This window comes from Nelumbo lutea, chromosome 2 (genome assembly GCF_056320005.1).
Source record: "Nelumbo lutea isolate HS-2025 chromosome 2, American lotus-T2T, whole genome shotgun sequence".
In the NCBI taxonomy this organism is placed as follows: domain Eukaryota; kingdom Viridiplantae; phylum Streptophyta; class Magnoliopsida; order Proteales; family Nelumbonaceae; genus Nelumbo; species Nelumbo lutea.
Window position 1 is genome coordinate 65,250,202 of NC_142685.1, and position 10,168 is coordinate 65,260,369.

At 35.7% G+C, this 10,168-nt stretch overlaps 2 long non-coding RNA genes across 2 annotated transcripts; both read right to left on the reverse strand.

The window, feature by feature from the left end:
* Nucleotides 1-1,711: 1,711 nt before the first annotated feature.
* Nucleotides 1,712-3,523, reverse strand: LOC148871250 (uncharacterized). Its single transcript, XR_016106876.1, has 2 exons — nt 3,256-3,523; nt 1,712-2,125 (listed from the first exon to the last, which is right to left on the reverse strand). It is a non-coding gene; the product is annotated as an uncharacterized LOC148871250 (long non-coding RNA).
* Nucleotides 3,524-8,812: 5,289 nt separating this feature from the next.
* On the reverse strand, nt 8,813-10,168 carry LOC148871251 (uncharacterized). The gene is made up of 2 exons (XR_016108209.1): nt 9,945-10,168; nt 8,813-9,322 (listed from the first exon to the last, which is right to left on the reverse strand). It is a non-coding gene; the product is annotated as an uncharacterized LOC148871251 (long non-coding RNA).

The window sequence follows — 10,168 nt, forward strand, 5'->3', positions numbered from 1 at the left end:
TGCTGATCAAAATCAACGGTTTTGGGGAAAAATGGAATCTGTCAGGTGACCGGTTCCTAGGTTTTCCGGTCCGGTCCAGTTTTGAAAACCATGCCCAGAACCATTATTTTGCCAAAAACCGTTGATTGTAAACCGTGACCCAGGTGGTCAAACCATTTAAACCATTCGAACTATCTAATGATTTTAATTGTTTTTTATTTTTTGTTAGAACGAGCCATCCATTCGGTTTGAACGGCCAGATCGTTCGGCCAAGAAACCGAACCCCAGACCGGTTCGTTGTCTGTTTCGATTTTAAAAACCTTGCATTCAATCAATGCATGATATTCTCTAAAAAGAGGGAGCATAAATGGCGAATAAAAGAATTTTGGAATATGTCAGATTATGGAAAGAAGTTGGTACAACAATTGGATGGCCTGGATTTTTGGATGATTCGGTACATTATTTGGATGTCTTTGATTTTTTTGAAATATTGGTATATTTTTTGAACGGTTGAGATTGATTCATTGATATTATATTAGGAAATCACTTTGATTGCGTAGAATTTTGCATTGATTTGGTACATCATTTGGATACGCGATTAGATGATGTCTTAATACATAATTTATAAGGGTTTGATCAGATGAAATTTTAATATACCATTTGAATTGTTGAGATTAATTAAATGATTCGAGGAGGCATTTTTGATGATCTAGCTAGGTCTCAGGTTTTACTAGACATGTTACCTTACGGTGGATAGATTTAATAAAGATTATCATGCTTTACTTGTATGCATATGGTACATCATTCAGATACTCTAGAATAGACGAAATTTTGATGGATGAGATTCATTAACCGATTTTAAGAGGCCTTAAAATTTTTGAAGGGCTAGATTACTTGACATGTTACTTTGCATGGCCCAGACTTTCTTAGAGATTTTAATGCATGCATTAATTACTTGAATGCCTTGAGATTAATCCAAACCATATTTTACATTATTTGAATCGTTGTAATTAATTCATCAATCTTAGGAAAGCATTTCTACGATCTAGACAAATGGGATGATATTGGATGCACCATTCGGATGGGCCAGATTGGATGAAACCTTGGTAAATATTTGGATAGTTGAAATTAATTGACTGATCTTAGGGTTCTATTGTGAAGGCAGCACAGATTTTAGATATTATTTGGTGCTTCATTTTATTTGACTGTATTTTATAAGGTTTTAGACTAGGATTGGTGAAAATCATATGGTGATTTACACTAAGGTTTAAAATATTAATACGCTTGATACGTCGGTAGAGGCATATTGGGTGATATCAATAGTGTTTTTTATTTTTTTTTAATTTTTAATTTTTTTTTTCAAAACCAGTTGAGGGGAACCGGTTTAAAGCTCTTCCACCCCTTGAATTAGTCAGAACCCTGATATACTCCCTGTAGGGGTGTATCGTGAAGCCATCAACACGAGATGTATCAGTCGATACAGGCTGATACGTATCCACACTTTGAACCTTGATTCACACATATAGATAATGAATGGATAATTTTGTAACTTCCTACCTAACTATTATTAAAAATTGGTATGTATAAAGTCTTTTTTTTTTTTGTATTGATTACTTGCCTTTGATATAGCATATTACAGTATTTTTTTCAGCAACATTAATAACTCTTTTTAAATGTGGTGAGAGCTGATAACGGGGCTGGAAACCACATCTTGAGAGGGCATCAAATATACACAAATTTTTTCTTTGTATATTATCTTAATATTCATCTTAATTAGAAATCAGTCACTAGATCCAAAAGCCATGTAATTATAAAACAAACGAGGACAAGAAGGCAGCCACCAACATTGTTAGCATAGGGTAGCTGCTTTTGCCAATTCCGGCATTGCCATTGGAGTTACGGTGGTGGTTGGCTGCGATGCTACCAGCTACCACAATTAACGGAAATTTTGATCTCTCATCATTCAGATTACCACCACCACGACCACTACCATCACTATTGCCGCCTTCAACGGGGCCATGATAATCATGCGCACCATGACCACCACCACCACGCCTGCTGACCAATGTATAGCATGCGGGTTCTGCTCTTTTTGACATTGTCTTGTTTATCCCCTTATCTCCTGCTAAGTATTCCTGCACACAAGCTGAAGAAATAACATGTGTGTGAATATGTGAATATTGATTAATGCAAGGCTTGTTTGACATTTCTGAAGTCCAAATCCAAATGTAACGAGATGAGGGCATGGCACCAAGGAAGATGATTCAAAACTCAAGGGACATCGATTAGCTGGTACCAATAGGGTCTTCATCACTGTTTTCAAAACAGGACTGGACCAGAAAAATCGGACAGTTCCGTTTTCCTCCAAAACCGCTTTTCCTTCCAAAATTGTTGATTTTGGTCAGTAAATCGATGAACCGACCGGTTAATCATTCAAACTGTTCAAACGATTTTGACCGTTTCCAATTATTTATTTTTTTTTAAATTTTTGTTAGAACGGGTCGGCTGTTTGGGTTTGAACTGGTAACTGGACCCCTGACCGATTCGGCCACTGGTTCGTTTTTAAAAACCATGGTGTTCATTGTTGATTAATTAGTGATTATAACATTAGCTTTCCCAACCACTTAAAACTCAAATTCTATGGATATGATAAAAATTCAGATGCTAAAATATTAACATCAATTAGAAATATCTATGTATGTGTATATGTATACATATGTATGTATGCATGACTGAAAATAAATAATATTATAAATATTATGGAAGAGCTTTGACCCATCAACCTCCACCCATGTCAATTTGATAAAAAATCGTGTGATTAGTTATCAATTTTATATGAAATGGGTTGATTGATGATTACAAGTTTTTCCAATATCCTATAATCAAACCGGCTCATACATTTCTGGCGTTTAATAAAAGAAAAAAGTAAGATAAAAGCAAAGTTAATATAATAATCGGCTCAACGCCTTCTTCTCTCTTCCTTCGTTATATAATCGTACACCTAAGGAATGGTTGAAGAGTTTCAGCCTTGAGGTCATGGATAATTTATGCATAAATTTCTGCTTTTGAACTGCTTTGGGCTGTAAAAATTAACGAAGTGTTATAATTAAGTGTATTGTATGTATTTCTTTTAAAAACATAATCTAAAGGCAAAACAATTTTAAGCCCAAAAACATAATCTAAAGATAAAAACATCGAATTGAAATATTGAATTCAATATTGTACAGAGTTTCAAACTAAATGAAATGAAGGATAAAAGGGGAGAAGGGTGAATACCTATATCACGTAAATAAGAAGATGATGATAGACAAAGAAGGTAGAATAAGAGCAACGCTAACCATCCAATTTCTTTCATTCCCATTCCTTGTTCCTCTAACAGCTTTATCTCACTCTGATATGTTTCAAACTTGAAATGGAGTTTCAGATATATGCTTTGCGTTTGAACGTAATGTTATAACATCCCATATTTCCATATGAAGCTTCCTTCATACGCAATAAAGTGGAGGTCTGACGCCTCAAGTTTCCTTGGAATCAAAATTCTATGAATTGTATGCCACACTGACGAGCTCATTTCCTGACTAAATACTGGTGCCATCTGACTCAATAAGATTATCTCACCTCATTAGATGGAGATGGGATCAGCTGAATTTGATAAGTACTGTTATTTGGCTATGGGAGTAATCATTAGTGGCTGTACGTTTAACCAATAATAACACCCCACGTGTCTTTGAGATGGAGCAGTTGTGGATATATATACGCTGCCTTTATCAAATCCCAACATAAATTCCACGACAAAACAGTATTATATATGCCACAGTTTTTCAGTGCATTCTCACGACAAGTTCATGTGAGATGCACTGCACTGCATTCTATAGGTTTATCATCGCAAGCCCCAATGACATTGCGATATAATTCTCCCCCATTCTCATCTACACTTGGATGTTTTTAAGGGGAATGCATGCCGAGGCGTTGTGTAGGGTCGTTAGGCTTCTACAAGGAGAGGCATATCCATATGGACACGTGGTGAAATTCTAATTTATTTACTAGTTCTGATATATTTGGGATTTCCTTTCGAAAAGGAGAAAGGCTTCATTCCCCGGAGAAAACTCTATAAATAAGGGAACCCCGAAGAACCTAACAAGGATTCATTACAAACACCCTTTGTAAGTTCTACCCCTTTGCAATTAGGGGTGTCAATGGTATTCGAAAAATCCAATTTCGAATTCGAGATTCAACATAATCAAATTGAATTTGGATAATTCGAACATCATAATCTAATTGAATTTGCATAATACCTTATTCAATCTGATAAACATCTGAATTCCAACATCATAATCTATTGTATATACTTTATATATATTATATAAATTATATATTTATATACTTTATATAAATAAAAGATTGATTAATTGCCTAAAATGATTAATTGGTTAATTTGAACCAAATCAAATATATAATTGAATTTAAATTTGCACATTGATTTTCAATATATGTTGGATATCAAATTTTATAATTGGATTTGACTTTGGATATTAATTGATTTGATTCAAACTCAATCTGTTTACACTAAAGACAATACCATTGTCGTCTACCATCCGTTAGGTGGACAGCCTAATGCCATACGTCACTACCTACATTAAGAATCTCCAGTTGATTCCTTGATCATAAAGATGGCAGCAAGAAGGACAAACTTGTCACCTATTCCTGAAGACTTGATGGATGGTAACCAATGACTAGCTATCGAAGAACAGTGGGAGTTTGAGGATGGCAATGAACTGGAAATTTTGGTCGAGAAAGTATATGACCTTGCTGACCATATCGTGATCGTAGAGAGCCGTTTGGACATCATCACCACTAGACTCTAAAATGAAATTAGAAGGGTAATTGCACAATTATTCCAATGCCCCTAGATTCAGCCTCAACCAAAGTCCCAATCTCAATAGTTGCAAGGGATAAATAGACTGTATTCCCTCTCAGAAATACGAAATTACAGCCACCTCCTAGTCTACTAGTAGCCCCCCATAAACAACATCCTGCCCATGGATTTGGCATCAATCCACAGTCGAGATTCATTCCACCCCTAATACGGAGCTACGATTTCTAAGGGTGGACTGAACAGTTAAAACCCCTAATTGCAATCCCCGCCTACAACCCAACCACCCTTCCTAACCCAACCACCAATAGATGTTTACCAACAGATATAGCCATGATATCAGAATCAAACACCAACCCCCTTTATCAAAGATATCCAACTTGGTGTTCGAAATACCAAAACCTATAAATTAGCGTACTTCACCAATGGGACCATCCCTATTGCAGTTTCAGCACCGCTGTTGTTAGTTGTAATGACTGAGAAGGCTGGAGGATCTTTGGAGGCACATGTCAACCAGGTACACAAGTATGTGTAGTATCTGATTGAGACTAGTTATTAGAAGGCCAAGACTTAAACCATCCTTCAAAAACCTTAATCTTATCAAATCCTACACAAGGCCTACCTAGTGGCTACCATCCACTTCAGCAATGGTCCCTATACGATGGCATGTCAACCTCGTGCTTGGTAACATTGAGACCTGGAAGTATGCTTAATGTGCAGTTGTGACTACTGAAAGGTTGCAGTTGTGACATAATTAATCATCAGAATTGCAGCAACAATAGTTATTCTAGTTGTTAGTACCCAATTTTTGCTTGGTCTCTTCACCTTTTAGACTAAAAAACTTGAAAACAAAATAAAACCAACTTGAGACTTGTCAAAATTTAAAAGTTTTCCTTTTAAGTGAAACTCCACAATTATACCCACCCTTCGAATAGTCCTGGTCTACACGATGTTCAAACCTTGATTCTACAAAATCAAATACAACACATTCATTATAAACCTAAGAAATGCCAAGGTTCCATTTCGATAACCCTGAATGAATAGAGTGAGATAACTAAGACCAACCAATCCCTTCCTAGACCGAAACCATCTACTTGTTCCTCTTCTTAATCCATGTCCACACTGATTGGTAAAGATTCCAATTTGACGTTTATGGTTAAACCACGCAAAAGTCGTATCTCAAGTCCAAAATCCTAAAATATACCACTCATTGGATTTAGCCTTAAATTCCTTCATTTCCTCCCAAAACAAACAAGATTTAGCTTTATGCTTTCTCAATAGTTGATAAGCCTTAATTTGAATCAAATCCTTTAATTCATACCTTTAATAAAAGATCCATTACTTCCATCAGATTCAAGACACCCAAAAGTGCTTATCCACCAAGTTTTACCCCAAGATTCCCTTAGTTGATCCTCCATTGAGCCAAGATTTTATTTCAGCAAATCTCGTTAAATTGAAATACGCTAGCCATAGATCTCCTTCTTCCTAACCTTATTTGGCCAATCAGACCTCGACCTCATTACTGTGTTTAGAAACCAAAAAAAACCCAACATGTCCATTTTTACAATTTAATTCACTTGTTTGACTATTAAATTAGAAATATTCCATTTTAATGCACCAGATTAAATCACCCATTTAATTGTCCCAATCTAAGACCCCCAAAAGGGTGGGGGGCTTATGTGAGCCCCCAAAATTGTCTAAACACCTGAACCAATAAAATTAGGCCTAATAGACTTAAAAAGTCCGACAACCCAAAGATACCCCACTTAGAGTTAAGAAAAGGCAAAGTAACATTTATGGGTAAGTCAAATTTATATTTTATGGCACTAACAACCCCCCAATTGTGAGACTACAATGAGAAATACATCCCAAGCTCTCATTGGATGCACAAAACCTATGAAAATCAACCATAAATTGAAGATAATCTTTTCATGAACAAGGAAAGGTTAATTGACTACCTTTTTCTTTGAAAAATCTTTACATTTTCCTTGAAAAATCTCCCTTGAAGCCTAAACTCTATGGTTGGGTGAATTTCATACCTATTCCCCTCCTTTTCAATATAAATAGAGGCCTAACTTAGTCTCTAAGGTGGATCTTTAGATGGGAGAAACATAAGAGAGGGCCAAGAAGCATTCCTAACCCTATAGGTGCCCATTCGTGAAAAAACCCCAAGCCTTTGAACCTGAAGCTCCTAAATCTGCCACTTAGTTCTCAGATTGAAGATTTGCAACCAGAAGTACTCAATTCAGTAGGCCATTCAAGCTTCATTATAACTTATTTCAGCTCTTGAAAAACCTTTGTCAAGATCATATACATGAGAGGTAAGCCTTTCACTCTCTTATGTACTTAGATTTGATTTTTTTTTTTTTGTAGTTTAGTTCTGGGTTGTTTAAAGTTCTGAGATCTTGGAGAACTTGCATTCTTCACTTCTTCTAAATTGGTGTTGGTTATTCTGTTTTTAAGGTTCTGCAGTGATGGGGGAATTCTTTTGCATATATTGAATATAGCTTTCTTCGATGAAGTGTTCTCTATGACCAGAAGCCATGAAATCTCTATTACCAGATGGTGCAACCTACACTCTCTAAACTTGGAGAAAACTCAGAGATGGCCAGCAACAATAACACTGGACCTCCAATTTTGCAAACCATCAAAGTTCAACAGCTTCGACCTCTGCCGAAGTAGATGGTCGAAGGTTTTATCTCAATAACTCTGAAACTAGTCCAACTAGAGCAAAGGAAGAAGAACTAACTTTGGAACCAAAGGAAAACACAAAACTCTATTTCAAATTGATCAAGAGAACTATTTAATACAAAGCCCGATTAAACCAATAGAATGTTGAGAGAAAAGGAAAACAATACAATTTTGGTGCCCAACTAGTATCCCAAAATATCTAAGCAAAAGAGGTGGTTGGCACAAAGAGACTATCAAATTTGCTCAAATTGCGTTTATTGCCAGTCTTTCTTTTATTGTAGCTTCTATCGTATGCTGGGATTTCCTTGTATATATGTGTTACCATTCTTCTGCATTGCAACTCTAAGTAACTTGGCACTGCCAATCCTGGGCTGCACCAGTCCAGGTCTTAGGTTTTACTTGACACATTATCTTACATTGCCTATATTTTAGAGATTTTCATAGTTTATTTGTGTGCCCTTGTACACCATTTAGATAGGTTATATTAGATAAAATTGTGATGCATCATTTTTTAACAGTAGAGATTCATTAAGGCTATGTTTGGTTGAAGGAAAAGGTAAGGAAAGGAAGGGAAATGTAGGTAAACCTTTACAAAATTTGTAAAGATTTTCCTTCCTTTCCTTTCTTTTCCTTACTTTTTCCTTCAAACCAAAACATAACCTAATTGATTTTAAGAGGCCTTTCCTACATTTCTATGGTCTAGATATATAGGATGATTGACTGCATCATTTTGATATGCCGGATGGGATAAAATCTTAGTAAACATTTGAGCAGTTGAAATTAATTGAGTTAATTGGTTGCTTTTCTGAAGGAGGCCCATAAATTTATTGATTGATCTATTGAAACTATATTTTATAGGATAGATTAAAAAAAAGAAAAGTTACATGAATGACTTGCATTGGTGAAAATATTGGTCATTCACACGTATAGACAATGAATAGGCAATTTTGTAATTTCCCATTGATTATTAACAGTTGACATTTAACACCAAAAAATATAGCATAGGGAGCCAAGTGATAGACCCCCTCCAAATGATGGGAGAAGGATATTGGAGTCTAATTAAAATCAAGGATCAAAATTTCGTTTTATATCGGCTTGTATTGGTTAATATGTATCATTTCGAGACCTAATATGTCCTTATAAGGGATGTATGGGTCTGGCCATGGTTCAAAGGGTAGTTGGAATTTAAACCGACTCCCTTGAATCGACTTAAAAAAAAAATAAAACATAAAAAATATTGATACGATAACCATATGAAGAGTCAGATGCTTGATTCCCTATTATGGGAATGTTAATCCCTGGTTTAGTTGTAGATTTTTCGTTTTTGTCACTGATTATCGATCCAAAAACAGTTTCGCTTCTTTTAATTTGTGCAATCTCTTAATGCTAATATTCATCTAAGAAATCAGTCATTACATCCCGTAGCCATGTAACTGTAAAACAAGTGAGGACAATAAGGCAGCCACCAATATTGTTAGCCCCAGAGTAGTAGTTGCTTTTGCTCGTTCCGGCGTTATGATTGGAATTATGGTGGTTGTTGGCTGTGGTCGCGCCAGCTATCACAAATACCAGAAATTTTGATCTCTCATCATTCAAATTACTACCACCATCACCACTATTGCCCCCTTAAATGGGGCTGTGACTCCTTTCACCACCTTGTCCACTGTGACCACCACGTCCACCACTGCCACCTTGTCCGGCTGACTGATGTATAGCAAGCTGGTTCTTTCTTTGTTGACATTGTCTCATTTTTCCCAACAAATTGTTGCTGCACACAAGCTAAAAAATAACATGGGTGTGATTATATAATGCAAGACTTGTTTGGTACCTCTGCAAGTTCTAATCCAAATGTAACAAGATGTATTTAAACATGGCCATATTCTTTGTGACGTTTAAAAGAAAAAGAAAAGCAAGGTTAATACAATAATTGGGGCGATTCTTCTTTTCTCTCCCTCTCTATATAATCAATCATACACAAGGAATGGTTGAAGAGCTAGTTTCTGCGTTGAGGTCATGGATGATTTATTAATAAATTAGGTTATGTTTGGATAACTTTCTGTTTTTGAGCTTTGGGCTGTAATATAAATAAAATTTGACAAAAAGTGTGTTCTAAGTGTAGACACACATATCAAGCGAAATCAATTTTAAACCCCAAAACATAAAGCCTAAAATTGGGATTTTGTGCTTTGGGCTTTAAAGACACAAAATTTGAAACTTATCCAAAAGCAACCTTAATTAACTGTCTTTTAACTCTCCTACAGTGAAAATTGTAATGATTTGCTTGTTTATGACTTAATAAAAACATCGAAATGAAATCAATATCGTGCAGAGTTTCAAACTAAAAGAATATATATATATATATATATATATATATATAAAAGGGGAAAGGGTGAATACATACCTGAAACTGAGGTATCGCTTAAAGAAGAAGATGATGGTAGACAAAGAAGGTAGAAGAAGAGCAACGCTAACCATCCCATTTCTTTCTTTCACATTCCTGGTTCAGTAGGGAGTTGTTCCTCTTGCAGCTTTTATCTCTCTCTAGATCTCATCCCTTTGAGTGTTGGAGTGGGTCTTTCAAACTTGAAATGGGGTTAGGATTTATGCTTTGTGTTTGATATTCCC